We start from the raw sequence: 15,652 nt of genomic DNA, 5'->3' as shown, positions 1-15,652 counted from the left end.
GAAATATGTCACAAGAATCTGCCCAATCCACCTACCCAACACCAGGCACACCTGAAAAACTTCTGCATCTCAGAACCTCCTTTTGTACCCTGGAATTGAATTTTCTTGAATCATGCCATTGTGACTAGTGGTAGTGGAAAGGTTAAAAGATTCTACTCAAATATTGCTGAAGGATGATCCCTAACACCTATCCCTTTCTACCAGCTTGTAAACTATTTATAAAATTTATCACACAAAACTGAATGTGGAATGCAAGGTTCAGAACTTCTAGAAATCAGACCTTCAGTTTTCCAACCTGTCTTCCCACTGCATACCACCACCAATGCCTGTGTGCAGACTTGACAGTGATATTGTAAGTATCGCAGCTCTCCACTGCCAGGGATGCACAGCCTCCCCATTCCCAAGGAATCAACATTCAAGGAGGGTCAAGGCCAAGGGCCTCTGCCCACATAAACACATGGACCAACAGAACCACAGTCTCAGTTTCAGCAGCTCAGACTCTGAAACCTCAGCAGACAACTCAAGTGTGTATTCTATTACACACTGCATGTCCAGTGCAGCCACCTCTACCTAATAGCTGGAAAGTCCTGCAGCCAAGCTTCAGTTACATTCAAACAATAACAACCATTAAAGCAAAAAGTGGCCATGAATTTGAGAGCAGAGAGCGGTTAATGGGGGGTGAATAAAAATAAATAAATAAAAAGAAAAGAACATGACTGTTCCTGGCTATGGTGGAATAGAAAGTTTACTGTAGGGGGAGGGGCAAGATGGCGGTGCCGGGAGGACTCTCATTCTGAGCAGTAGCAGCAGGATCAGCACAGTGACCAGTAATCAGAACTCACGGCCATAAAACACAGTCATTGTGTTTCCCAGGTGAGAGGATACCCCACGGTGGGGGATTCAATCAGCTTTTAACTCACCCAGCTAAACCGTGGAAGAGATCCTGGTTCTGCCAGATGCTTGGCTGCCGGCAGCCAGCCCCAGCCCCAGCCCAGAGCTACAAGCCAGTGTCTCTGGTCATGGTCCCAGACTGAACCGTGTGCACCACACTATCAGAGACTGGAATTTTCAGTCGAGAGATAACCCCAGGGTACAGGAAACGATTGGGACTGGCCTTAGGTCACCCAGACATCCCCTGGAAAAGACTCGGGTTCCATGGGCACCCCAGGAGCCAGCCCAGAGCCAGAGCCGGGGACCCAGGCTCCGGCACCACAGAGCTCTGCCTGAGCGCCTGATTCGCTGCCTGAGATAGAACTGTGGGCACCAGGGCACCAGCGAATGAGTTTCACTGTCCGGTGCAAACACACAGGGAGGGAAATGGCTGGTCTGATCTCAGAGCACTCAGCCGACACCCCCAGCCTGAAAAGGTCCCCGGAAAATTACCCAGCTTAGGGAGGCACCCAGGGTCCCAAAGGCCGCAAAGGCAGACACAGGCAGTTTCTGCGCACCAGACAGCTGGCGGAGACTGAGCCGCCATCACTCAGCTGTGCTCCAGGCACAGGCAGTTTCTGCGGCCAGCCAGCTGGCAGACACTGAGCAGTATGCACCAGGGCAAAAAAAAGACACTGGGAGTCCGTGTCTCCAGAGAATCCACAAGGAAGGAAGGAAACTGTACTGACTTAAATCACCCAATCCTTCCCTAGAAAAAGTCTAGCAGACCAGTGGGGCCGAGGCGCCACCACTCAGCTGTGTTCCAGACATAGGCACAAACAGTTGCTGTGCGCCTGATGTCCAACTGGGTCACAGCAGCTGATCATTAAATTTACAACAAGAAACCCAGAAACAGGGCAGCTGCCCTCAGGACTTCCCTGGGTGAGAGGAGAACCTTCTCGACTAACAAAGACCACAGTTACCACTCAGGTCTATATCCCTGAGGTGAGCAACTCCTGAAAAAACACCAGCCATCCAGGGACTATACCCAAAAAGCTGAGAAGACATCCTTCAGGAAAAAACAGCTTTCTGCAAAGGGGATTCTCTCCACCACAGGATCCCCAAGAACCACCAGAAAATAACCCCAAACACCTAAGACAGCACAATGGGTAGAGGCCAGCGTAAAAGCTCAAGCAACAAAAGACAGAGCAATATGGCATCTCCAGAACCCAGTTACCCAGGGGCAAGTAGCCCTGGACACCCCAGCATAACTGAAATCCAAGAAGATGACCTAACAACTATGCTCATGAAAATAATAACAGAGGAAACAAATAAGATACGTAAAGACATAGAGGAAGATAAACTCAAACAGAATATTGCCATCCATAAAGAAATAGAGGAAGCTGCAGCCAAACAGTTTATGGCCTTTAGAAAGGAAATGCTTAAAGCACTGAATGAAATAAAAGAAACAGAGTTGAAGGAACTAAAAGAAAAACAGGAAAATACAATCAGACAGGTGAAGGAAGTAAACAAAACAACTCAAGACCTGAAGATAGAATTGGAAAAATTAAAGAAAACACAAATGGAAGAAATAATGGAAAGGAAGAATCTAGGGAAGAAAACAGGAACTACAGAGGTAAGCATAACCAACAGACTACAAGAGATGGAAGAAAGAATCTCAGGTGTAGAAGATACAATGGAAGAAATCGATGTATCTGTCAAAGAAAATGTTAAATCCGAAAAATTCCTGACACAGACCGTCCAAGAAATCCAAGACAATATGAAACAACAAAACCTAAGAATAATAGGTATAGAGGAAAAAGAAGACTCCCTTCTCCAAGGCCCAGAAAATATTTTCAACAAAATCATTGAAGAAAATTTCCCCAAGCTAAAGGAGAGGCCAATTAGAATACATGAGGCCTACAGAACACCCAACAAATTTGATCAGAAAAGAAAATCCTCCCACCACATAATAATCAAAACAGTAAGTATACAGAACAAAGAAAAAATACTAAAAGCTGCAAGGGAAAAAGGCCAAGTAACATGTAATGGCAAACCCATTAGAATCACACCTGACTTTTCAACAGAGACTATGAAAGCCAGAAGGGCCTGGACGGATATCATGCAGACCCTAAGAGAACACAGATGTCAGCCCAGGCTACTATACCCCGCAAAACTCTCAGTCCTCATAGATGGAGAAAACAAGATATTCAATGACAAAAACAAATTTCAACAATACCTACAAACAAATCCAGCATTACAGAAGACACTAGAAGGGAAAATACAACCCAGGAAAACTAGCCACATTCAAGAAAACACAGGAAATAAATAACCTCACTTCAGTAAAACAAAAAGCAACCAAGCACACAACCTGATGACCACAGCCAACATCAAAATCAAGAGATCTAACAGCCACTGGTCATTAATCTCTCTCGACATCAATGGACTCAACTCTCTAATAAAAAGACACAGATTAACAGAACGGATACGTAAACTAAACCCAGCAATCTGTTGCATACAAGAAACACACCTAAGACACAAAGATAGACATTACCTGAGGGTAAAGGGTTGGAAGATGACTTTCCAAGCAAACGGACCCAAGAAGCAAGCAGGAGTAGCCATTCTAATATCTGATAAAATAGACTTCCAACCAAAATTAATAAAAAGAGATGGGGAAGGACACTTCATACTCATCAAGGGAAAATTACACCAGGAAGACATCACAATCCTGAACATCTATGCCCCAAATATAAGGGCACCCATATTTGTGAAAGAAACATTGATAAAATTTAAAGCACATATAGATCCCCACACATTAATAGTGGGAGACTTCAACACCCCACTCTCAACAAAGGACAGGTCAACAAAACAGAAATTAAACAAAGAAACAATGTCTCTGACAGAGGTCATGAATCAAATGGACCTAACAGACATTTACAGAACTTTACACCCAAACACAAAAGAATTTACCTTCTTCTCAGCACCTCATGGAACCTTCTCCAAAATAGACCATATAGTGGGTCACAAAGCAAGCCTCAACAGATACAAGAAGATTGAAATAATCCCTTGTATCTTGTCTGATCACCGTGGAATAAAGCTGGACCTCAACAATAACAGAAATAGCAAAAAGCCTACACACACATGGAAACTGAACAACTTGTTACTAAATGACAGCTGGGTCAGGGAAGAAATAAAGAAAGAAATTAAAGTCTTTCTAGAAATCAATGAAAATGAAGACACAACATACCCAAACTTGTGGGACACAATGAAAGCAGTGCTAAGAGGAAAGTTCATAGCACTAAGTGCCTTCAAGAAGAAATTCGAGACAGCTCATTCAAGCAACTTAATGGCTCACTTAAAAACCCTAGAAAAACAAGAAGCAGACACACCAAGAAGGAGTAGACGGCTGGAAATAATCAAACTCAGGGCTGAAATCAATCAATTGGAAACAAATAAAACAATTCAAAGAATCAATGAAACCAAGAGCTGGTTCTTTGAGAAAATCAACAAGATCGACAAACCCTTAGCCAAGCTAACTAAAAAGCAGAGAGACACCACCCAAATCAACAAAATCAGAAATGAAAAGGGGGATATAACTACAGACACTGAGGAAATCCAAACAATCATTAGGACTTACTTCAAAAGTCTATATGCCCCAAAATTTGAAAATCTAAATGAAATGGACAATTTTCTTGATCGATTTGACTTACCAAAGCTGAATCAGGACCAGGTAAATCAACTAAATAGTCCTATGTCCCCCAAAGAAATAGAAGTGGTCATCAAAAGTCTCCCATCCAAAAAAAGCCCAGGACCAGATGGCTTCAGCGCAGAATTCTACCAGACCTTCAAAGCAGAGCTAACACCAATTCTCTTCAAACTATTCCACAAAATAGAAACAGAAGGAACATTACCAAACTCATTCTATGAAGCCACAGTCACCTTGGTACCTAAACCTCACAAAGACTCAACAAAGAAAGAGAATTTCAGGCCAATCTCCCTTATGAACATTGATGCAAAAATACTTAATAAAATACTTGCAAACCGAATCCAAGAACACATTAAAGATATTATCCACTATGACCAAGTAGGCTTCATCCCAGGTATGCAGGGGTGGTTCAATATACGGAAATCCATCAATGTGATTCACCATATTAACAAACTGAAAGAAAAAAAACACATGATAATCTCCCTAGATGCTGAAAAAGCATTTGACAAAATCCAACATCCATTCATGTTTAAAGTATTGGAGAGATCAGGGATATAAGGCACATATCTAAACATAGTAAAGGCGATATACAGCAAGCCTATAGCCAACATCAAACTGAACGGAGAGAAACTTAAAGCAATCCCACTAAAATCAGGGACAAGACAAGGCTGCCCACTCTCTCCATATCTCTTCAACATAGTGCTAGAAGTCCTTTCTAGAGCAATAAGACAGTTGAAGGAGATCAAGGGGATACAAATTGGAAAGGAAGAAGTCAAATTATCACTATTTGCAGATGATATGATAGTATACGTGAGTGACCCCAAAAACTCTACCAGGGAACTCCTACAGCTGATAAACACCTTCAGCAAAGTGGCCGGATATAAAATTAACTCAAAAAAATCAGTAGCCCTCCTGTATACAAAAGACAAAAGGGCTGAGAAAGAAATTAGGGAAACAACACCCTTCATAATAGCCACAAATGACATAAGGTACCTCGGAGTAACCCTAACCAAGGAAGTCAAAGACTTGTATGAAAAAAATTTCAAATCTCTGAAGAAAGAATTAGAAGAAGATATGAGAAGATGGAAAGATCTCCCATGCTCATGGCTTGGCAAGATTAACATAGTAAAAATGGCCATCTTACCAAAAGCAATCTACAGATTCAATGCAATGCCCATCAAATTACCAACACAATTCTTTACAGACCTGGAAAGAAAAATTCTCAACTTCATATGGAATAACAAGAAACCCAGAATTGCTAAAACAATCCTCTACAATAAAAGATCTTCTGGAGGTATCTCCATCCCTGATCTTAAGCTGTACTATAGAGCAACAGTTTTAAAAACTGCATGGTACTGGCATAGAAACAGAATGGTGGATCAATGGAACCAAACAGAGGACCCAGAAATAAACCCACACACTTACAGACACCTGATCTTTGACAAAGATGCCAAAACCATTCAATGGAAAAAAGATAGCATCTTCAACAAATGGTGCTGGTCCAACTGGATGTCTACATGTAGAAAAATGAAAATAGATCCATACTTATCACCCTGCACAAAACTGAAGTCCAAGTGGTTCAAAGACCTCAACATAAAACCAGACACATTAAATTGGCTTGAAAAAAAAGTGGGAAATACCCTAGAACTCATTGGTACAGAAGAAAACTTCCTGAACAGAACACCAACAGCACAGGCTCTAAGAGCAACAATCAATAAATGGGACCCCATGAAACTGAAAAGCTTCTGCAAAGCAAAGGACACCGTCATCAAAACAAAGCTACCGCCTACAGATTGGGAAAGAATCTTCACCAACCCTTTATCTGACAGAGGACTCATATCCAGTATATATAAAGAACTAAAGAAGCTGAAAAGCAGCAAACCAAGTAATCCACTTAAAAAATGGGGAACAGAGCTAAACAGAGAATTCTCTGTAGAGGAATACCGAATGGCAGAGAAGCACTTAAAGAAATGCTCAACCTCACTAGCCATTAGGGAAATGCAAATCAAAACAACCCTGAGATTTCACCTTACACCCATGAGAATGGCCAAGATCAAAAACTCAAGTGACAACACATGCTGGAGAGGTTGTGGAGAAAGGGAACCCTTCTCCACTGCTGGTGGGAATGTAAGCTTGTACAACCACTCTGGAAATCAATCTGGCGCTTTCTCAGACAACTAGGAATAGCGCTTCCTCAAGATCCAGCCATACCACTCCTGGGCATATATCCAAAAGAGGCTCAAGTACACAAAAAGGACATTTGCTCAACCATGTTTGTAGCAGCTTTATTTGTAATAGCCAGAAGCTGGAAACAACCCAGATGCCCCTCAACTGAAGAATGGATGCAGAAATTGTGGTACATCTACACAATGGAATATTACTCAGCAATGAAAAATAAGGAAATCATGAAATTTGCAGGTAAATGGTGGGATCTGGAAAGGATCATCCTGAGTGAGTTGTCCCAGAAGCAAAAAGACACACATGGTATATACTCACTCATATAGACATACAACATAGGACAAACCCACTAAAACCTGTGCATCTAAAGAAACTAAGCAAGAGAGAGGACCCTAACTAAAATGCCCAATCCCCATCCGGAAAGGCAAAGAGGATGGACATCAGAAGAAGAAGAAAACAGGAAACAACTTAGGAACCTACCACAGAGGGCCTCTGAAAGCCTCTGCCCTACAGACTATCAATGCAGATGCTGAGCCTGATGGGCAACTGTTGGGCAGAGTGAAGGGAATTTTATGTAAGAACTGGGAAATAGTAAGAGCTGGAGAGGACAGGGTCTCCACAAGGAGAGCAACAGAACTAGAATATTTGAACACAGGGAACTTCCCAGAGACTCATACTCCAACCAAGGACTATTCATAGAGATAACCCAGAACCCCTGCACAGATGTAGCCCAGGGCAGTTCAGAGTCCAATTGGGTTACATAGTAATGTGAAGAGGGACTGCCTCTGACATAATCTGATTGGCCTGCTCTTTGATCACCTCTCCCTGGGGGGGAGCAGCCTTACCAGGCCATAGTAGAGGACAATGCAGCCACTTTTGATGTGAACTGATAGACTAAGATCAGAAAGGAGAGGAGAACCTCCCCTATCAGTGGACTTGGGGAGTGGCATGCATGCAGAGGGGGGAGGGAGGGTGGGATTGGGAGGGGAGGAGGGAGGGGCTTATGGGGGGATGCAGAATGAATAAAGTGTAATTGATGAAAAATTAAAAAAAATTACTAAAGAGATGGAAAAAATAATAAAAAAGAGGGGAAGAGGGAGGGTTTTATGGGGGATACAAAGTGAATAAAGTGTAATTAATAAAAGTTTAAAAAAGAAAAAAAAAGTTTACTGTAGATAAAAGAGAAAGAATAGCCAGAGCCAAGGACATCTGGAAGAGTCCTCAGTAAACATGACCCTCAGCCATATGAAGGGAGGGAGGAGGGGAGAGGCAAAAGCTAGACCAAGAGGTCAGGATAGTAAATGATAAATGAAAAAGTCCAGGTAACCAAAACGGTTAGATTACAAAAGGAAGGGCAGCTGGGAGAAATACAGCTTCTCCAGCTCCTAAGCTCAAGAAGAAAACTGGACCTTTCTGGCACACCAGGCCTTGGTGTTGGCTTTGACCTCGTAATGCCCCATGGAGCAGACTGTTAGAGGCCTGCTCTTTGATATGAGAATGGGCCTAGTGGCTGGCTGTAAATCAGGGTTGCCTCCTTTGTCATGGCTCTGAGCCATGTTTCTGGACAATCCTGGTGAACAAATATGTGTAACCCAGCATCCTAACCTCTAACAGGCCTGGTTGGCCTGTGGGGTGTTTTAGAGACAGTCCTCCCTCAGTTAAATTCTACTTGGTGTCACTTAACATTACCTAAGCATTGGTAAATCCTTTACATCACCAACTCTTCTCGTCTACGTCACAGTTCAATACTACCCAACAGGAGGTGCCTTTTACAACCTCCACAAAATTATCTCCAAATGGACCTTACACCCGAATGTTAAACGCTAAGGGCAGAACCTGCAGAAGATACTGGAGAAACTAGGGCCCTCCGAGTTTGGAATCCTGCCAAGGATGTTTCTCCACACACGCAGGCACACCCCTGCTCCCAATGCTTTTTGCAGACGCAGCTCCCACAGTGAAGTCATTCAGAGGCCACCGCAGGGTCCAGGAAGGAAGTGACTGAGAGCACAGGGGACCTCACACGTGGCCGCAACTGGCTGCTGCTTACCACCCAGCCCCGGGGACAGCCCACCGCACCAGCTCCCGCTGCTCAGGCACCTTTCCTCCCCGATGTGAGCAGTGACCCTGTACTCACCATATCGACTTCCAGGCTTGCCTGAGCTCCCTTCACAGCACGCAGCAGCAGCGCTCAGAGCACATCACCCCAAACAATTCAAGTGCACTTTGCTACGGAGCGGAATCTGCAGCAAGAAACCCGGAAACACACTCTTCCTCCTCTGACTAGCTGGTCCGCCTTTAGGCTCCGATTGGCCAGTGAGTGGAGTGACGTGAGCACCTCCCATAGGGTTAGAGTGTGCTGAAGGTTTCTGGCCCAGACTTTTTCCAGATCTGCAGAGATTTGCGCGGCAGTAGCTTGTGCCTGTTCTCCAATAGCCTGCCGGTCTGTCTTCCCACCCCGCCCCGAGGCAGACTCACCACTCCAGCTTCCCTCTGTTCAGCTTCCTCCCTTTTGTATCTTACCAGGTCCGGACATCGGAGGTTGTTTTTTTTTTGTTTTTTTTTTTTTTTTTTTTTTTTGCTTTGTTTTTGTTTTTTTAATTTGTCTGTCTATCTTCTATCTAATCACTCTTCAGCTTGATTGCAGCCACCTCCCTCTTCTCCTCCCAGTCCCACCCTCAGGCCCCACTTCTCCCAATCCTGCTTTCCTTTTTCTTTAGAGAAGGAAACGTGCGCACACACCCTGGCACCCTCTCCCCCCCCCAACACACACACAGCCTGGCACATCAAGTCACAGCAGGACCAAGTGAATCCTCTCCCACTGATGCCAGACAAGACGTCCCAGCTAGGGGAAAGGGATTCAAAGGCAGGCAACAAAGTCAAAACAGGCCCCACTCCCATCGTTAGGGGACCCACATGACGACCAAGCTGCACCTCTGCTACACCCATAGATGTTCTTTGGTTGGTGGTTCAGTATCTGTGGGCCCCCGTCGGTCCAGGTTAGTGTTCTTTGTAGGTCTTCCGGGGGTGTCTTTGAACCCTCTGGCTCCCTCAATTCTTCCCCGCTCTCTTCCACAAGACTCTGACATTTTATTTCCCCTTTCGAGTGAGATTCCAGCCTCCTCCCTTGGCCCTCCGTGTTAGGGCGTCTTTGGGTCTGTGGATACAGCCTGGCTAGCCTGTGCTTCATGGTGAATACCCACTGTACGTACCGCGCAGGTCTTTCTGGGTCTGGATCACCTCACTCAGGAAATTCAGTTCCATCCACTTGCCTGCAAATTTCGTGATGTCCCTGTTTTTAATAGCTGAGTAGTATTCCATTGTGTAAAGGCCCAAGGGATTGGCAGTGGATGGAGGGAGGGAACTGGGTAGGAGAGGGGATTTGGAGAGTAGTGGTAGGAATAGGGAGAGCTGGGATAGCGTTAAAACTTAAACTTCTGATCTTTTTCTGTGCTGTGTGACACTGAAAGAGATTCCCACTTGTGCTTGTTTTAAAAGATGACACTTATGTTTATGATGGCATGAGCCAAAGCTTTAAATCATATAAAGCCTTTCATAATTAAAACATTGTTATAAGGAGGCATTTATAAAAGATTATGTAAGTGCTGCCACTGACAAAGTGTTACAATTAATACATTGATCTTTTAACTCTTCAGTAGTTTTTCCATCAGTGTACTTCATCCTCAGTTGCTTCCAATGATGTGTGTGTGTGAAATTATTTGTTGCTTTAAGAAATAAGCTGTATTCAATTTCTGCGCATTAAAACGTTCAGATTTAATTTTTAGGAGGATAGTTAACTTTCATCACCTGCCTTTGGGTGGATAACAGATCTCATAATGACTCAGATGTTTCTTCTGCTATGGATTCTTTATGAATCTGGAAATGTAAGGATACTATTACAAGGAGTTTTTCTGAAGAGTTTTAAATTTATCACATTGTACAATCTTTAGGAAATTTGCTATTGGCATGAAATGAAGATTGTGGGCCAGTAATCAACTTGTGGCTTTACGTTCAGTTTTCTAATTTCTAAATCTAGCTCTATAAATACTTCTGTAGGTTTGATTGCTTAAAAATAGTTTATTTACTAATGTAAGTGACAGGAAAAGCACACCTTTCAGTCAATGAATACAATGTAGTCAAAACACACTGATAGGCATTTAAAGACCTTTATTTTTAATGGTTTCTTCATACCATTGTCATGTTTCCAAAGGTATTTCAGAACTATATTTTTAATCAGGATGTAATATTTCTCATAAACACCATATTCCATTCTGCCTAGAAAAGGAAGTATTTAATGTTGAAATACAGCAAATGTATCATGTCTTATGTACGTGTTTAAGTTGTAGATATGAGAAAGAATTGTAAACTAAGATAAAATATAATTAAACTGGAGCAAAGAAATTACAATACAAAATTTCTGTAGTCATGGAATGCGGTAACACCTTCATCAGGCTGTCATTGCAGGAGTATGCTTTCATTTGATCATTTTGTTACTATATTTTCAAGTTTATTTTTCAAATGAATATTTAGGCTATAATAAGTGTTTGCATTACATAAATAAGTGTTTATATAAGTTCTTTTTAAATAAATGGACTTTCTCAATATGTTGCAAAATGCACTCAGTTTTGGTTTAGGACATTTAAATTATTTTTTATTGGAATTATTTTTTGCTGAATTTAGTGAAGCTGTAGTAATAGCTTTGTTCGTTATTCCTTTTGTATATCTGATGGAGTAGAATAAACTACCCAAGAACCAGCTTAATAATTTTATAATTATAATATCATGTTAGATACTATATGCACTTTTGTTGGATTGAGACATTACAGCCATCTTGCACTGATTGTTTTCTTTGCTTTGTTTCAAGAGAATGCAGATGGCGCTGGCCACATGGATCAGCAGGGAGAGGTTTCAGAACTCCCCTGTGGATGGCTTCCCTTTGTATGAACTTGAAGACACAGGTAACAAGCATGGGGCCATTCCCATATCAGTACAGAACTTTTCTTTAATTGAATGCTTATTTACTAGTTATGTTAAAGCTGCACTTCCTAATTAAGGTAGACTTATGTTTGCTTTTTAAGAAGTAAGACTTCTAGTACTAAGGATATATACTTTCATGTGAGCATCAATGTAGCCAAAGAGAAGGCCTGCCGGCAGCTGAGGACAAGGAGGAGGAGGAGGAGTCTGGGCGACTCAGGAATGAGGAAAACAAACAGACAGAAAACCATGAAACGACAAGTTAAAGTGATGTTTTCTTGCTGGCTTCTAATGTCTGCTGTTACTTGTGAGCGGAATCAATCCTATGCTTCATTTCTTAAGGTCATATGATAGAAAATGACAAAGCAAGAAAATAATTAGAAAGTTAGCTACACATAGAAAGTTTAAAAGTTATAAAAAGCTTACTTTCTTAGAAGAGTATTATGTAAACTCAGGCCCAATAAAAATTAGGCACTGAATAGTAATGATATATTTCAAGAAAGGAAATAATCCTTATGGACTGATATTTTGAACAAAAAATTAACAGTGAGTCGAGATTATATAAATGTATTAGAAATATATGATGTAAACAATCCTACACTTGTGTTCCTGCCCTGAGTGAAATAATACTCCAGCATGTTTAGGTATATAAATTTATTTTATAGTCTGAAAAACTTGCTTTCCTAAAATAAGTGGGAGTCGCCTGAAGTTCAGTTACGTAGGTAGTAAACAGTGGTGTCTTGCTTGTGTTCTCCAGGGCTTGGTACAATGTTGAGAACTTAGCCTCCTCAGCCCACATCAGCACCACCAGAGCACCGCTGTTCTGTTACAACATCATCCTACCCTCCTGGACATTATCAATTGGCCTGTAATTTACTGTTTCACTCATACTTCAAGAGCAGCGTGTCACTCAGTTTGAGTCCATATGCCTTTACTGGTGAGACTGTAACAGAGAAAATGGCCACACAAAAGTCATTTCCTTATTGTTATAAACTACGGGGTTTTTTGTTTGTTTTTTAGCAAAAATAACTCTAAGTAAACTTTTTTTAAATTAATGTCTTCTTTATGGTGTAGCTTTTGACATAATAAGCATAAGATACTTTTAATAGAGAAATCACAACAAATTTATTCTTATTTACCTCTTAGAGGGAGAAGAAATTTATCTGTTGCAGTTAACTAATTCACTGGTCTAGGCTGCAAACATTGCACCATACTTATCTGTTGGCTTAACTTTGGGTAACATATAAATGATGGCTAGAACTAAAGTCTAGAAACATAGCCCGGTGGTTCCCAGTTACAGCAGAAGTAATATTCAGCTAGTATGTGTACCGTCATTCCCAATTCGAGGAAATGAAAGATGTTTTTCTTAATTTCAGGAAAGCTTGTGGCCATTGCAGTTACTGATGAGAAAAACATCACTCAAGCACAGCAGGTGTTGTTGCTTTGAGACAGATTTAAGCTTCAAATGTCACCCAGATCAGCTCTTTGTGCTCTCTCCGGAGAGTGTCCTTCCTTGCCTGTAGTACTCAGTAAAGGCATTGTATGTTATAGTGGGATAATTAAACCTTTTAATTGGAGAGGTGAAATATTTATGTATTTTTTCTTTTACAGATTAAAGTCAGTTATCCAAGAAGTTGCTGGTGATTTCAGCGACCACCTCCATAGGCATGTGCAAGTGTAATGGGAGGTTGTCTTTGTTTGGAAGATTGTCTTTGTTTGGAAGGTTGTCGTCTTTGTTTAATTTGGCGTTACAGTGAAGTAAATCGAAAGTAGTAAGTAAGATAAGATAATCTCTAAAATTTAAATCTGCCATCTGAGATGCTCTAAGGTCTAAATGCATGGGCTCTAAATAGAAAATTTCACACCTGCCTTCCCACCATAGTGGTTAGAATACAAAGTCACTTTTAAAGAGTTGTGTGAAATTTCTCTCAGGATATGTGTATAAGGTATATATGAGGGAAAAATATGAGTTCTGCACCTACCATTTGGGTCCCTGCCCTAAAGAGCTTTTTGTTTATGTGCAAATGTTCCAAACCATGAAAACTTTCAGAAATGTCAAGCACTTCTGGCCCCAGGCTTTTCATAAGAAGAGTACATGTCTCATACTTTGAAAGGTGAATCAAGGAACGATGGACCTGGAGCTTACAGTCAGCATGAGGATACATCATGCCACCTCTTACAAGTTAGAGAAGCTGCTGCACCTAGTCATGTAGGTGCATGACTACATTCATGCGTTCCTCAGAGTGTTCGACATGTATTCAATGGTGAGAAAATACGCACATAAATTCACAATTAGAGATAATGTAAATGAACATGCCTGGCAAGTGATTATTAAAAAAAAACTCAAAAAAATAATGGAATGTAAATATTTACTTAAGAATATGATTTTTTTCTGTATTTCAAATTTTTGTGTTTGTTGCTGCTATCAAAAATGGCAATAGAAACTTCCAGGATTCATTATTTTCTTGGTTTATAAACTCTACTGAAAGTTCACTGGGCAGTTCTCATGGTGCATGGTAGCTGACCTGAGTGACCCTATTTCACGGTAAACCAGCTTTCCTTAAATGAGTCTTACATGCAGCACATTTATTTCCCTGCCTTTTAAACAGGTATAATGAGGTGAAATGTCCAGTTTGTTGTTGCTGCTTGTGTATTTGCTTATCAAAATCTAGCACAACACACTCATAGGGATTTTCATGTTCAGTATTGAAATTTCATGTGTCTACCAAGTTCTGGCTTGTGTTTTGTATCTTTTTTTTTTTTTTAATCTAATATTGTGCTCTTTCTCTTGTTGCTTGTGCCATGTGGGTGGAGATGATTATGTAAGCCTTGCTGTCTGAACAAGTAAAGTATTGACGGGTTTTTTTTGTTGTTGTTTTTTGTTTTTTGTTTTTTTAGCAGTTTTCCACTTTGATATTTCTAATTTTGAGAGATGGGGAGTGACTTAATTAGCTGGGAAAAAACATTCCAAGAAGCACTTGTCATTTTCTGATGCTGGCATTCTCCCATTAAATGTCTTATTTTGTTTTCTAAATCCTGTATTTTGAATTTACTGAGATTTAATTTTATTCTTTACTAAAGAAGATTACTTCCCACTTAACATTATAATTTTCAGTGATCTAAAATCATTCTACAATATACATATTTGTAGTGTTTATAATACATAATGTAATAATTTTAATAGGTAATTGTGGGCTGGTAGGGTTGTTCTCTGGCTCACAGGCCTGACATCTTGAGTTTTATGCTCATATGCCACAAGGTGGCAAAACAGACCCAACTCCTGAGAATTGGCTGCCTTCCACACGGCAATTATTGAAGATACTTGAAGTAATTGACGCTAAATACTTTTTCAACTTAAAAAACACATTTTAGTTATTTTACTGACCTTCTCCCCCACCTTTCCCTCTGAAACACCTCTGCCCAGTAAGTCTGACTCAACTTACTTTAATTTGAGTTGTTTGCATGAGTGTGTGGTACGTTGATGACCAGGTCATAGGTAACATCATGTAAGAAAGTGATAAGCTCCTGACCCAACAGCTATTAACTGCCAGTAATCACACAGGAAGAGATAGGACCACATAGCCCCTCCCTTGTGCAGGAAGGATGCTGACAGGCCTGGTCTCATGCGGGGCTTGTGCAGATAACCGTGGCTGCTGTGAGCTCATACTTGCAGCAGCTGTGCCGTGTGGAGAAGTCATCTTTTTTGCTGCACACCTCCCATTCTCTAGCTTATATTGTTTTCATTTTGCTTCCATCCCCCTTCCACATTGTTCCCCAAATGGCACTAAAGTTTTAATATCAAAAAAGAAAAGAAAAACAATTGTTTATATATTTCCCATGGCCCATAGAACAGTTATTGTTTATAGAAGTTGCAAGGTTGATCCTGTATAAACCTAAGAGGAAAGATACTCTGTATAATCTCATAAA

The 15,652-nt window shown here is 41.1% G+C and overlaps 1 pseudogene; it reads right to left on the bottom strand.

The window, feature by feature from the left end:
- LOC110561551 (zinc finger protein 208-like) overlaps positions 1 to 9,453 on the bottom strand; it is a 41,464-nt pseudogene extending 32,011 nt beyond the window's left edge.
- Between the last annotated feature and the right edge of the window lie 6,199 nt (positions 9,454 to 15,652).

The sequence above is a fragment of the Meriones unguiculatus genome, chromosome 3, assembly GCF_030254825.1.
Source record: "Meriones unguiculatus strain TT.TT164.6M chromosome 3, Bangor_MerUng_6.1, whole genome shotgun sequence".
NCBI classification, from domain to species: Eukaryota; Metazoa; Chordata; class Mammalia; order Rodentia; family Muridae; genus Meriones; species Meriones unguiculatus.
The sequence above is the reverse complement of the archived record's forward strand: the minus strand, read 5'-3'. Positions and strand labels throughout refer to the sequence as shown.